The sequence below is a fragment of the Pseudophryne corroboree genome, chromosome 6 (assembly GCF_028390025.1).
Source record: "Pseudophryne corroboree isolate aPseCor3 chromosome 6, aPseCor3.hap2, whole genome shotgun sequence".
In the NCBI taxonomy this organism is placed as follows: Eukaryota; Metazoa; Chordata; class Amphibia; order Anura; family Myobatrachidae; genus Pseudophryne; species Pseudophryne corroboree.
The window spans coordinates 182636853-182652399 of record NC_086449.1 but is presented as its reverse complement, the minus strand read 5'-3'; the positions used below and the strand labels follow the sequence as shown (position 1 = coordinate 182652399).

The 15547-nt window shown below is 46.3% G+C and overlaps 1 long non-coding RNA gene across 1 annotated transcript in view; it reads left to right on the top strand.

The window, feature by feature from the left end:
* Positions 1-13171, top strand: part of LOC134931771 (uncharacterized) — a 256407-nt gene extending 243236 nt beyond the window's left edge. Inside the window, exon 4 of the long non-coding RNA XR_010179171.1 lies at positions 12929-13171. This is a non-coding gene — a long non-coding RNA (uncharacterized LOC134931771). The remainder of the gene's footprint in view (positions 1-12928) is intronic.
* Positions 13172-15547: the final 2376 nt, after the last annotated feature.

The window sequence follows — 15547 nt, the reverse complement described above, 5'->3', positions numbered from 1 at the left end:
ACGGTCGTGCTTGATAGCGGACTCTCTTAATGCAGCCACGGAGATACCTCTCCAGTTAGGTAGAGAGGTTTGTACCCTGGTTCTTAGTGTGTCTTTTAACCCGTCCATTAATACTGACACAGCTACCTCCCTGTGATGTACATTGTCCTTAATGTCCTCGATCCCAGTGTATCTAGACATTTCCTGCAGTGCTCGATGGAAATATTCAGATGCCGTTTCACCTTCTTTTTGTCTTATGGAAAAGATTTTGTTCCATTTGACAACCGTAGGGAAATATACTCCTAATTGCAGATTGATTTGTCGTACATACTCCTGAGTGTACTCTTCAGTGAGAGGTACTTCTGCGTCTAGTTTACAATCGGTAATGAATTTCGCAGGGTCAATATTGGAAGGTAAACATACTCGTAGCACTGTTCGCCAATCTTTGTTTGTGGGTTAGGTGGCATTACCTAATTCTTTAATAAACCTCTGGCATGCGACTAGATTCTTTCTGGGATTGGGAAATTCAGACATAATTGTCCTCAATTCTGCCCGGGACCAAGGACAATGCATAGCAATGTTCCTGATGGGAGTGATTCCCTGAGTGTCAGTCTTCCCATTGGGGACTGCGATCACCCTGACAGGATTTAGTTCAATTACATCATTTTGTGTTGACTCTACAATGTGAGGTGCTCTTGTCTCTGCATAATGTACAGTACCGTACTTACCTGTGGACACGACTTCACTTATCCCTCCGCTAGGGGGCTTTACTACTGCTCTTACCGGTTGGGCCGTGCCCACCTGCGTGTCCTGTATGGTGGCTGGTAGAGAAAGTGCCGATATCGTGCTGGGTTCATCTTCTTGCTCGTAGTCCTGAGGGAAGTTTAAAATGGGATACAACTTGCACGGGTTAGCATTAATACATTTATCAACTTTACTCTTATGGTGGAGGGTTGCTGTGTGGGGGAGGGGGTTGTAATCACAAAGAGCATGTGTTTGTAGACTTACTTAACCAGTATAGTATAGGACGCCAGGCCTATTAGGACGCTGCAGGGGCTAGTATATGAAGTGGCTAGTTATTAAGTGGCAGCTAATATCAATAGCAGTGTTATACCTGTGTTAAACCGAAGGAAAACAGAAGTCAAACAAACTTACAAATTAACAGAAGGACTGCATTACACCCACAACACTCTGGAACTTTATGTGGCCTCTCCTCGCCTCAAACATGAGAACACCAAGACCAGGCTTACCACCTCTCTGGCTGAGAACATCAAGTCTGTGTTAGGGTCTCCTGCCCTATGCTGCCACGTCGTCATGGCAACCGGGAGACAAGTGCTAGCGGAGTAACCTGAGCGCAGCTGATACTCCGGTTCGGGTCTTTTGCTGTGCAGTGGTTATAGGGTCTGTGCACGGCAGGGGATCCGGTGCTGGTTTTTGTGCTCACAGTCTGTGAGGTCTGAGTGGGGCGTGGACAGCACCTGCTTTATAAGGCCTCTTCTCAGGGTAAGCAGATGCCGCTGAATGTTTGTTGGTTAGTCAGTTTCTGAAAGTTAACCAGTACTGTGTAGCTTTGTATTTGTTTGTTGCTTACTGCAAATAGGCCTGGGGATTTGGTATTACACTCTGCCAATCCAGACCTAGCAGTAAGACTGGAGTCAGTCGTTTAGCTTGCTGGGGTTCTGTTACTACTCTGTGAACTTAGCAAGTTTGCGGCTGTATTCTAAGACTTGCCTGTCTAATCCTGTCTCACTGTGCTAGGTGTCAGGGGTCAGTTTAGTGGCAGTAAGCTGAACCTGTGCACTGCAAGTGAGAATTAGGATTGTGGAGACTCTCCTTGTGTCTATCATTCCATCTCTGACCAAGGAGTTTACTGCCACACCCGTTGGTAACCCTTTAGGGTTTTGCTGTTGCCCTTAGCAACAGCATTTCGGGTTCTCTACGTATTAAAACACAACATCTTGCTTTTCCCATCTGAGCAGTTCTAATACAAGGGAGATACCCAGTTCCTTAGCCTCTGGGCTTCTCTGTTCACCTTGTGTGTATTTTGTTACCCTATCACCTTCTGTGTGCGTTGTGTCATATTCCCCAGTCTGTCTGTGAGTCCATTTGTTTTGCATAACAGTTCAGACACCAGTGCATTCCTGCAGGCACTGGAGTGCATAACAGTTCTGACACCAGTACTTTCCTGCAGGCACTGGTGTGCATAACATATTCAGCAGCCTAATACTCCTGTTGAAATTTTGTGGGAATATGGAGCATACCCCTCAAAATACGTTGCAACAGGTGGTCGATCAGGTGCAGGTCCTGACTCGACAATTTAATGATTTGTCCATTAAAATGCACACCTCCCAGGCTGCTGGCGGAGCTCCCGCAGCAGCAGCACCTGCAGGGGTTAAGGAGCCAAAAGTAAATCTCCCGGATCGTTTCTCTGGAGATCGCTCGCAGTTCTTTTGTTTCAAGGAGAGCTGCAAGCTATACTTCCGGCTTAGGCCTCAGTCTTCTGGGTCGGAGATTCAGCGGGTGGGCATAGTGATTTCCTTGCTACAAGGAGACCCACAGGTCTGGGCATATGGGTTGCAGCCTGACTGTCCGTCGCTTAAAAGTGTTGATGCTTTTTTTACGGCACTGGGCATGTTGTATGATGACCCTGACAAGACGGCCTCAGCCGAGGCTCAGATTTCGATCTTTAAGCAAGGGCGAAGGCCAGTTGAGGTTTACTGTACGGAGTTTCGGAGGTTGGCCCATGATACCCAGTGGAATGACCCAGCCCTGAGACACCAGTACCGAAGAGGTCTTTCTAACCAGATAAAGGACCAACTGGTACAATATCCCTTGCCTGATAGCTTGGATCAGCTCATGCAGTTATCCATCCGGGTGGATAGACGGCTGAGAGAGCGTAGGCTTGAAAGGGAGACTGAGATTTCCTTCCTTCCCAAGGGAACCTCAGACTCTGAGGAATTTTCCGAGGAGCCTATGCAGATTGGGGCTACCCGCCTCTCCTCGCGTGAGAAGACGCGGAGGAGACAGCAGGGGTTGTGTTTGTACTGTGGGAATAAAGGTCATGTGGTAGTATCATGCCCAGAAAAGCCGGAAAACTTCAGGGCCTGAGGGTGATGGGAAATATCCTGTCAGGCCAGAAGTCAGAATTTCCCAAGAAGACTTTTATCATTCCGGTGACCTTGAAGATCCTCGGTCAAACTGTCAAGACTGAGGCCTTTGTGGACAGTGGGGCCGACGGGGTTTTTATGGACCGCCAATTCGCCCTGAAACACTCTGTTCCCTTAGTACCCTTGGCATCGGAAATTGAGATTTGTGGGTTAAACGGGGAACCATTATCCCAAGGTAAAATTACCTCTTGCACTAGCCAGATTTCTTTGTTTATTGGAGCCACACACTCTGAAAAATTGTCCTTTTATGTGACTGTCTGTACTTTTGCCCCATTGGTGTTGGGGTTACCCTGGTTAAGGGCCCACAATCCTCAATTTGACTGGGTCTCTGGGGAGATTCTTAGTTGGGGTACTGATTGTTTCAGGAGTTGCTTGAGCCTTCCAGTCAGGCTCTCGCAGCTAAGTTTGCCAGGATTGCCAGGGTGTTATGCAGATTTTGCGGACGTGTTCTCCAAAAAAGTTGCAGAGGTACTACCTCCCCATCGCCCCTATGACTGTGCCATTGATTTGTTGCCAAATGCTAAGCTTCCCAAGAGCAGGTTGTACTCCCTGTCACGTCCTGAGACTCAGGCTATGGCAGAGTACATTCAGGAGAACTTGGCTAAGGGATTTATCAGACCTTCACAGTCTCCAGTTGGGTCGGGGTTCTTCTTCGTGGGTAAAAAGGACGGTTTGTTGCGACCCTGCATCGACTTCAGGGAATTGAACCGTATCACGATTAAAAACTCATACCCACTGCCTCTCATTTCGGTCTTGTTTGACCAGCTTCGTACTGCCACCATTTTTTCTAAGATTGACCTACGCGGTGCGTACAATCTAATCCGAATAAGAGAGGGGGATGAATGGAAGACTGCCTTTAATACCCACTCAGGGCATTATGAATATTTGGTGATGCCTTTTGGGCTCTGTAATGCCCCGGCAGTCTTCCAGGATTTCATGAATGATGTGCTCAGGGAATATTTGGATAGATTCTTAGTTGTATACTTAGATGACATCCTAATCTTCTCCCATTCCCTGGAGGAACATCGGAAGCATGTACGCTTAGTCCTCCAGAAACTCAGAGACCACCGGCTTGGGGCGAAGCTGGAGAAGTGCGAATTTGAAGTTCAGCAAATTGCATTTCTAGGATATATTATCTCCCCAGAAGGTTTCCAAATGGAGGGTTCCAAGGTACAGGCAGTCCTGGATTGGGTGCAGCCCACTAGTTTGAAGGCGCTTCAGCGTTTCCTGGGCTTTGCAAATTTTTATAGACGATTTATCGCTGGATTTTCGTCTATAGTGGCGCCCTTGGTGGCACTCACTAAGAAAGGGGCGGATGTTGCTCACTGGTCTTGTGAGGCTAAAGCGGCTTTTGCCCGTCTCAAAAGGGCATTTGTTTCGGCCAAGGTGCTGCGACACCCAGATCCAGAGCGTCCTTTTGTGGTGGAGGTGGATGCCTCTGAGATGGGTATTGGGGCAGTGCTTTCTCAGATGGGAGTGTCTGATAATCGCCTTCATCCCTGTGCTTACTTTTCCCGTAAATTTTCGCCTGCCGAGATGAATTATGACGTGGGTAACCGGGAATTGTTGGCTATTAAGGATGCACTCGAGGAGTGGCGACACTGGCTTGAGGGGGCTAAGTTTGTGGTCTCAATTCTCACTGACCATAAGAATCTGGCATATTTAGAGTCAGCAAAGCGTCTCAATGCCAGGCAGGCACGATGGGCTTTGTTTTTTGCTCGCTTTAATTTTTTGATAACATATCGCCCTGGGTCAAAAAACATCAAGGCTGATGCGCTCTCGCGGAGTTTTGCTCCAATCCAGGAGACCACCGAGGAGCCGTTGCCCATTGTTTCCCCATCATGTATTAAAGTGGGCATTACCCAGGACCTCTTATCATTAGTCCTTAGAGCACAGGAGCAGGCTCCTCCAGACCTTCCGGTAGGTCTTTTGTTTGTGCCTCCTAGGTTAAGACAGCGAGTGTTCCTGGAATTCCATGCCAAGAAGTCGGCAGGTCACCCGGGTATTGCCAGAACTCGGGAGTTGCTATCTAGGGCGGTGTGGTGGCCCTCGGTGGCTAAGGATGTGGATCAGTGGGTTCGGGCATGTGACATCTGTGCCCGAAATAAGACTCCTAGAGGGGTTCCTGTTGGCCCATTACATCCACTCTCTATCCCATCTAAGCCATGGACCCACATTTCAATGGATTTTGTGGTGGACTTGCCCAAATCCTCGGGGATGACAGCCATCTGGGTTGTCGTTGACAGGTTTTCGAAGATGGCGCACTTCGTTCCACTGGTTGGGCTGCCATCGGCCAGACGCCTGTCTGAATTATTTATGCTGCATGTTGTGCGTCTCCACGGGTTGCCACTTGATGTGGTCTCTGACCGCGGATCCCAGTTTGTGGCCAAATTCTGGAGGGCATTTTGTTCCGATCTCCAGAATTCTGTCAGCTTGTCGTCAGGCTACCATCCGCAGTCTAATGGGCAGACTGAAAGGGTGAACCAGTCCTTGGAGCAGTTCCTCAGGTGTTATGTCTCCAAGTGTCAGACTGACTGGGTTGCTCATCTGTCCATGGCGGAGTTTGCCTATAACAACGCGGCTCACTCTGCTACAGGGATCTCTCCCTTCCTTTGTGTGTATGGGCATCATCCTAAGGCCAATTCTTTTGACCCCCTGGACTCCACGCCTGGTGGTTCCTCTGTGGTTTCGGTCCTTAGAGGTATTTGGCGGAAAGTGAAGAAAGCCCTTGTGTCTGTGTCATTAGTGACCAAAAGGGTTTTTGATAAGCGGAAAAGACCCTGCAGCTTCAAATTAGGAGACTTCGTCTGGTTGTCTACCAAGAATTTGAAGTTGAGACAGCCATCTCATAAGTTAGGCCCCCGGTTCATTGGCCCTTATAAGATCACCAGGGTTATCAATCCGGTGGCATTTCAGTTAGATCTGCCCCGTTCTTTGGGTATCAATAAAACATTTCATTGTTCCCTTTTAAAACGGGCGATTAGTAATCCTTCTTCCAGTGGAAGACCTTCCCCTCTTCTGATACGTGGCCAGAGGGAGTTTGTTGTTGAAAGGATTCTTGACTCCAAGGTGGTTCGGGGTCGGCTGTCATTTTTGGTGCACTGGAAGGGGTATGGCCCGGAGGAGCGGTCGTGGGTGCGCAGTTGTGTAATATACGGTGGTAGTGGTGCGGTTGCTATCAGTTTCCTGCTAGGGTTGGAACCGGCTGCGTGAGCTAGTTCCCTCTGCATATCGCCCTCTTGTTGCCATAAATGTAAACAGTTTGAGTGTCTGACCCTTTGTTTTCGGGATTTTAACAGACATATCCTAATCCTTAAATTCTGCAACACCTCTGAGTCAAAACTACTTATCCCAGGAAATGGTGCTTTATCCCCCACAGCCATTCGTGTCCATTCATCACAAAAGGTCTCAGCGTGGGGACCATACTTCCCCCACATTACTAACCGAGCTGACCCCCTGGGTCTGAACTCTGCTGTCTGAACCCTGACTGAGGAACGTCCCTGTGTTGTGCACTTGGCTTCCATTGTGGACCTTTTTAACACGGGAAAACTTCCTAAAATGCACCAAACACAGTAGTCTACCGGTGGAAGTCCTCAAAGTTCTTCCACTAACTTCTTCTGCTCCGAGTATCACGGATCCGCCTTTTTTAGCAGACACGTGTAGCCGTTGCAGGCCCTACTTCGGCCTATATCCCCTGGGCCTTTAGGCAGTGAATATCTGCCTCTGGAGGGACCAGCGAAAACTCCCTAAACCTTTACTTTACACAAATCACACTTGCATGTGCTTCACACAATGCGTATGATGACGAGATTTACACACAAATATGCAAAACTTCGTATCACGTTGCGCCACGTATTGCCCACACAACCGTGCGGTCCAATCGTACCGCTCATAGACACTTGCTATCTATAAGTGGTAGGATCACTGGAGTCTTCACACTGTGCTCCAAAACAGCTGGATTGTAATACCACGAAAACTTTATCACACTCCGTTGCACGTATTCACCTAGACCGTGCTCACCACGTTTTCACCTAGACCGTACTTCATCAAGTTTCACCAAGATCACCAAGTTCACCAAGCGGGGTCTAATACATTCACACCTTATTCAGCCCACACTAACACTCTATAGTTTTCTGATCAGAAAAATATCCTTTCCTGTTAACTGATAGCTTTCCCCAGAGGTAATACAGTAAAAAAGGTTTTATTTAAACTAAATTTTTGAAAACCGAGCAATTTGTGCTATTATCGCGTGGCTACCGTCACGCGCCTAAACTAAACAATAGTATTGTGTGATTTGATCTTAGCGGTCGTACCTTTACGCACGTTGCGTAAACACGCCACGTGCGTATGTCTTTACGTTGCGTACGCAGTCCCGTACTTTGTCCGAGACACGTGTACAAAGACCGTATGTCCGCAGTAGTACAAATCCCACACTTCTATCAATGTAAGTGATATTAACTATAATCGCTCACTTAACACAACATACAGTTTCTTCTGTATACACCTTTACAACTAGGCCAGGCTGCGTGTGCGTCTTACACTTACTTCCTTAAATATTAACTCTATATTTTAACTACATAGCAACAAATTCCTCAGCACAGGTCAAAATGAATCTAATAATCAATACTTATGGCAATAATGCGAGCAGATATGCAAAGTACAAAATGTAGGTGTATGCGTGTATTGTGTGCGCATTTGGCGCCAAACAGAAATTTACAGACTTTAAAAATAGCTTTTGCGTTCTTACATTACGGATCCCACCAGCATCCCTACAAACCCTGCAGAGCAGACGCCATCATATCAGCAATTGAGGTAGGGTTTACCAGAGTATCCACCAACCAGGAGAAGGCTTACATGGATACCTGTCCGCCCTTTGCTGATAGATAAAGTCTGCTGTAACCTGCTAGGCTGTGGGTATGAGGAAAAACCGGACGATGTCCCCAATTGATAATGTCGATATTATCTTAAACCATAAAGCTATACCTCTAGATACACTTTTACCGTGGAGCCGCTATGGCCGCTAGACTGAATACACGCTTTACGCACTTTGTACGCTATTTGCGTACAGAGTCCCGTACGTGGTACGTACTTGGCGTACACACGCCGCGCTGAGTGTACAGAGTACGCACAGCGCGCGCACACACAATTGATAACCTTTAAACCTTATTAGTAATGCAATGTAATAATATGGTTACACTTTAAACCTTTATGCAGCAAAGCACTGCAATGATGTTATACCTTAAACCTTAAGTAGCGCTGACGGTATAAAGTACCCGCAGTGCGTACACCTTATCAATACTTATAAACCTTATACAGTTAAATACGCTTTAAACCCTTGCAGGAAAGTGAGGACACAACACCGATATGTAGTTGAACCACAGGGTTCTAAGGCCACAGTGGATTATTTCAAAAGGTAAAACAGTACAAATTATACACTACAGGCTAACAAGATAAATCTACAACAGAATAATGGCTACAGAAAATGTACATACGTGAGAATGTTCGCAAGCGCAACCTGGACCAGTCCTCCGCTTATCAGGTAGAAAGCGTTCAGAGTCTTCTGACCAGCCAGGCAGCAACGGGCTTTTTATACACAATTTACATACACAATACAATGGTCACTGTAATCTCATTGTCCATTGGACATCAGAGGTGCATCTTTACATTACAGGAGAGGTCATAGGTTGATTTGAAAAGGTGGGCGATGTCTTTCTCAACTGCTCTTGGGGGTGGTATTCTCTGGATTCCCGCCGCATACATAATATACAGTACGTACAGTCTATATCTATATTCTACTTCTGCACATAACTATACGCTGGAACATGCAATCTTTCTCTAACCAATACCGGAATGTTACCCTTAAAATACCCTACAGTTGGATACTAGACATCACCTTCTAACCTTTATCTGACCCTTCCTATCATGCAAAGGCGAATCCCTTAGTCCTGGAACTGTTTAAACTGTTGATACTCGCTGATGTGGTGCAAGGGAGCTATATCTAAAACGTACACTATTTGGGTTAAATGTGTAATGTTCTAATAACCCTCTACGCGCTCACAAACTCCGCCGTAAATACCCATACCACGCGCAGGAACGCGGGAGCGATCATACGCAAATTGCGGATATGTGCACGCACGGCGAAGTAAGTGCACGCGCAGCGGGCATGTGCATGGGGTTAGTACATGGTGTATGCATTACAATATTTTTCGACTTTGACACTGCTATGGGCAACTTCTCAACTGGTCTTTTTCTCCACTCTCTTCACTGTTTCATGAATAGACCCCAAAATCATAACCAGCCAGTGGTATCAGGGATAGGCAATACTCTAGCGACAGAGACATTAACACCACTTTCCATTATAGTTTGGCATTCATATAAAGCATCGGCAGGTGTTCATTTTTTTACGTACCTTAAATTAATGGAGCAAAATCACAGACAAAGTAACAAAAATATGTTTCTTCCAGAAACAGGACAGATTATAATATTTGGCAGACCGTTTAAAGTGAATTTGTTCTTATGTTGCATGAAATAAAGGAACATTTTTTTTTAGTTATGCAATAGAATATCTGAGTATGGCAATGAAGCAGGCAAGTTGTTGTACTCTTTTCTAGAGAGCTCGGAATCTGCCCTGCATCGGTTATCCATGTACAAGATAAACTGTGTCAAGCTATTGTTGACCCTGAAAGTAATGTGCCTGATTGCTAAATTCTATGCTAATCTGTATGCAAACGTGGGAGATAAAAATCCTTTAGTTATTCAGTAGTATTTTCAAGTAGTGTCTCTCCCGGGGGCAGATGTACTAAGCCTTGGAGAGAGAGGACGGAGATAAAGTACCAATAACACGGCTCCTTATTACTGTCATTTTTCAAGCACAGCCTGTGACATAAGCACTTAGGAGCTGGATGGCTGGTTCTTTATCTCTCTCCACTTTATCACTCTCCATGGTTTAGAACATCTCCCCCTTAGAGCCTGTTTTCCCATCCCATTGGATGGCTTTGTTTCTGTAGAGGAAATGGGTGGTCTTCAGTTTGCCGGCTGCCGGGATCCTGGCGCACAGTATACCGGCGCCGGAATCCCGACAGCCGGCATACCGACACTGTATCTCCCTCTTGGGGGTCCACGACCCCCCTGGAGGGAGAATAAATAGCGTGTCGAGCGCAGCGAGCCCTCAAGGGGCTCATTTGCGCTCACTACGATGTAGGTATGGCGGCGTTCAGAATTCTGGCGCCGGTATGCTGGTCGCCGGGAGCCTGGCTGCCGGCATACAATACTACACCCGAGGAAATGTGTTGTAACAATTTCTTCCTTTTCTAATTGGAACTTCCCGGATACTAAACTGGCTTCCAGTTGAGGTCTATAGGGAAGCAGATGAAGGCTTGCTTTACATGTTATTTCTCTACCTGAGTGTATGTCTGAAGTCCCTATATTATTCTTAATAAAGATGCTAAAAGCCTATTTGAAATCTTAAGCCTAGTACAGACAGGGAGTTTCCCCAGAGATGTGTGCTGAGCGATCTATCCCAGACCGCTCAGCACACATCAACTTGACGCCGCCTATGGGGGAGTGTACTTTAGCATAGCAGGGTTGCGATCGCTTGTGCAGCCCTGTTATGCTAAAAAGTTTCCTGCAAAACAAGACCAGGGTCAGACCTACTTACCCTGTGCGACGGATCCAGCGACGAAGGTCCCGGGATTGACGTCAGACATCCGCCCTCCAAACACCGGGACACGCCTGCATTCGGATCTCCACGCCCGGAAAACGGTGAGTAGACGCCCCGGAACGCCTTTTCCCTGTCAATCTTCTTGCGATCGCACTAGCGATCACTTTCTTCTTTGTTCTGGCCGGGCAACGATGCGCGTACTCAATGCGCCCACCGCGCATCCGCTGTTCTGACCCGTTCGCACCGCAGCGAAGAACCGCTGCGTGCGAACGGATCGGAATGACCCCCTAAATGCATATATTCACCCATTTCTACTGCTGGACTGCCCCTAGTGGTCATTATTATCAGTGCACACTTGAACCAGACCTATGCCTGGTGGAAAAGATCCATCTGACAACAGACCACTTATGCACAGCTTTACATAGTCTGCAGTTCCATACCCCCTTTCCCCATCCTATACTTTCAATGGAAATTTGGAGAGTCAAAAATCTGTACAAAGCCCTTTTTGGCAGGTACAGCCCATAAAAAAGTACTGTACCCGCCAAAAAGGTACAATTGGAGGGTATGCAGTTCTATTGACACGTCTACTCTGAACTACGTTAGAACCACTGGCGTATCTATAATCGGTGCAGAAGGTGCATTGTGCTAGGTCCTGGGGAAAACACTCTGCACCTATGTTTAAATACTTGCCTTGAGCTCTGAAGTCAGCAGCAGCACAAATCACTGGGAAAATGGCACAAAGGCCATTCTCCCAGAGATTTGTGCATTTGCAATAGAGAAGTCTGTGGGAACAAGGCACAGATGCCATGTTCCCAGAGACACACACATGCGCAATAGAATGTGGCACAATGAGGGGGACAGCACGGAGACTACACAAGGGACCCTTCCTCTCTTAAACCTCCCCTGATTAGAATGCCGTTTTATTTCCTAGTTACGCCTCTTAAATCCAAAATGGAGATGAATAACCCTACATCACCTGTAGTTGCATACGCTTGGTTCCAGTGCATGCACAGTATCAAAATATGCAAGTTACGTTTTGCAAATGGATTTGCATTCAACTGCACAGTTGCCTCACGGCATGCATAAGCCCTTCCCTGCTCACAGTACTGGTGTGTTCACGTACTGGTGATACAATTAGATGTGGATGTATCTGCAGATCGACTTTTTAGGACGTATATAGCTCTTACAAGTGCTGGAGGGAAGTATTATCATATGTAGTGATAATGGTGGATACTGGACTGCTGGTCATATGCACATAAATACCATCTTTCTAGCACGCATCTTTTCCAGCTACCATACCTTCCAACTGTCCTGATTCCAGCGGGACAGTCCCGCTATTCGAACACTGTCCCACTACCAATTTGTAATTTTATTCTAAAGCAGGGTATACCAAACTCCGCCATTACAGTCCAGGTTTTAAGGATATCCATGCTTGAGTCCAGATGGTTACATAAAATTGAATGAGGTACTAATAAAGTCACCTGTGCTCAAGCATGAATATCCTTAAAACCTTGACTGTGATGGCGGAGTATGGGAAATTTTAACCTAAAGTTTGATTCTCATTTGAGTTAATTTGCTATAGTGGTTTATACTACAAATTCTGTAAGGTTTGCTAATTCAGTGCACCCCAATAATATAGCTCATATTAAATAAGATTTGTTCTCCATTTCCAGAGGGAAAAAGGGTGATGAATCAGTCTCATTTTCAACATGCATTCCATTGGTGTTCATTTGCATTCCATAGTTTGGAACTCATTCTTGCCTCCATGGATGTTGTGGCACATATTAAAGTGTAATCAAGTAAATAACTGTAGATACCTGTATAATTATGTGCCTGGTATTTGGTAAAGTTTTACGTATAGTGAGAAACGTTCTTAGTTCTGCATAATATTTTATACATATATAGGCATTGTATTTGATATTTCTACGTGTTTTTATCTGCTATGTTATTATAGTGAGATGTTTATCTATCCCCATGTTTTTGATTTATATACCGTATTCTGGGGTATAATAGTTTATATTAAGAACATGACAGCAGGAGTAATATTCAGTGACATGATGTTCACTAAGGTCTGTGATTAAATACCTTCTAATCATTTGTCCCCCACACTTCGACAAAGAAGAACTACATCGAAACAGGCTGATGCTGATCTTTGTTTTCCAATCATCTTCAACTCTACAAGCTACCATCAGGAGCCATCTGTCATCCTTTCTGTAAACCGGGACTTGAGAGGAAAGGAAACTGGACATTATATCATCTATTCAGTGTGATGAGTCCAGGATGCCACTACAGGTTTTATCTTTATTTGATGTATGTAACTGGGTTTTATCATATGAGTGCAATATAGTTTATAAGAAATAAAATATGTAAGATAAAGTACTATTAGTGCTTTCTGATTTTATTTATTTTTAGCCAAGTTACATCTGACAAGTTCATGATTACAAAAAGAAACTGCAATGTACCCTTTCATTTCTGCCTATATCTTATCAGAATTTTGATGGAGCTGGCTTCTCACCCTTTTTTTGGCAAGTACTATACACCATATTGCCTATTCTCCCAGAATGGTCGGGAGGTTCCTCCCCCCGCTTTCCCTGCCAGCCCCTCTGCAACCCCACTCGGCTGCCCACAGCAGAGAACGAGTGGGCGGTCAAAGGGGGATCTGATGACGCGAATCGCGTTGAATCGCGTCATCGTAGCTCTGCCCCCCACTATACAGTGTCTATTTTCTCGTCACAACAGCTGGGGCGGAACCATGATGACGCAGCATGATGCCACGCCCCCCAGACCGCCCACTTGCTCACCGGTTATACCCTGGACAGCCCACCTTTCCTCCTGGTCACGCCCCCAGACGACCATCTTGCTGCTGGCCACACCACCTTACGCCTACAACACTGCCTCCTCCGGGAGGAGGGGGCAGCAAAGTAAACAAGTATGCTATACACTGAAGTGCCAAAAGTCATGGGAGAGCACTAGCAGTATGTAAGTTGCACCACCGTACTGGAAATGCCCAGACCTGCATCAGTTGTCATCTCGTGAGTCAGTGTAAACACTGGCTAGGCTGCTCATGGCATGGCAACGTGGTTATTGGAGTTCAAGTGGGGCATCATAGTGGGTGCCCAATGGATGGGATATTCCATTAAGTTATGCGGACATTCACCATTCCTCGATCTGTGATGTCACGTGAACTGGGAATACCTCATGGAAGGCATTATTACTGTGGACAGCGCAGTGCTTAATGATCAGGACCAGCAGCGTCTGGCCAGAATTGTCTGTGATAACAGACAAGCGACACTAGCTCAAAGCACATTCACATTCAATGTAGGAGGTACAGTACCAGACACATATACAGCAGTTCAGTGCAGAATTCTTTTGTTTTCATGGGATATGGGAGCAGAAGATCCACCAGAGTGCCCCTGTTAAAACTGTGACACCGGACACAGCGCCTCACCTGGGCTTGTGGGCTCATAACGTCACTAATTGGTCCCTGGAGGACTGGCAACATGTGTCATGGTTTCAAGAGTCATGGTTCCAGTAGTTTTTGGCTGATGGTAGGGTACGGGTGTGATACAGAACCCATGAACCCTAATTGTCAATAAGTCACTGTGCAGGCTCGTGGTGGTTCCCTAATTGTTTGGGGTGTGTTCACGTGGCATGGGTTGGGACCTCTGGTCGACCTGAACACATTATTGTTCGGTAACCACTACGTTGCTTGGTGACCATTTGCAGCCCTTCATGGACTTCATGTACCCCCACAAAAATTGAATATTTCAGCAGTAATGTTTGAGGAGATTATGGAGAGGTCTGACAAATGGTGTGGCCACCACATTCACCCAACATGAACCCAATTAAGCATTTATGGGACATGGTGGAGAGGTCCATTTCTACCCAGGATCCTGCACCTACAAAGATCAGGGAGCTGTGAGAAGCTATCCAGACGGCATGCAGTCAAAATGCCGGCGCTCATTATCCCAGCGTTCAGGAGACCAATGCCGGAATCCCGATAGCCGGCATTTTATCAAGGCCGCCATACCGACACCCACCCCTTAATTCCCACTCCGTTGGTTGGTCCATGCCACAAACTAAGTAGAAATAGAACCTATGGCAAGTGAAGCTCACCACCAGGCCCAAAGCGTGGCGAGCCCACGAGGGGACTTACTGCCAGGCTGCTGTCGGTATACTGACAGCCGGTATCCCGTTTCCCAGATGGCATTGATCAACATCTCTCCAGAGGTCTTGCATCCACTTATGGAATCGATTCCATGTTGAGTTGCTGCACTTCGCAGGGCTAGAGGGCGTCCTACATGATACTAGGCACCTATCCAATGAGTTTGTCACTTCAATGTACAGTATAGCAACCATGAGAATAAGTCAAGTATCACTTTGAAGAAGGCATAATTTTATAAATATACACACACACATATATATATACACATATATATATATATATATATATATATCCCATTGCCTCCTCCATACATCTCACTGCCGCGTCCACATTGCTCTCATTGCCCCCGCCACAAAACTTTCACTTCCCCCTCCATAGATATCTCTCTGCCCCATCCAAAGGCTACAAGTCTTCCCCACCGAAACCCACCCTCCACCTCCCGAACTAGCCCTTACAGATAACAGAAAGGTAAACTGACATCAATCAAACACTGTGCAAGACTCCTTGAGATCAGATTCTGCTGTCTCCCCAGCATCAAGCTCCCCTGTCTCTCTCCATTCTCATGACTGCCTGTTT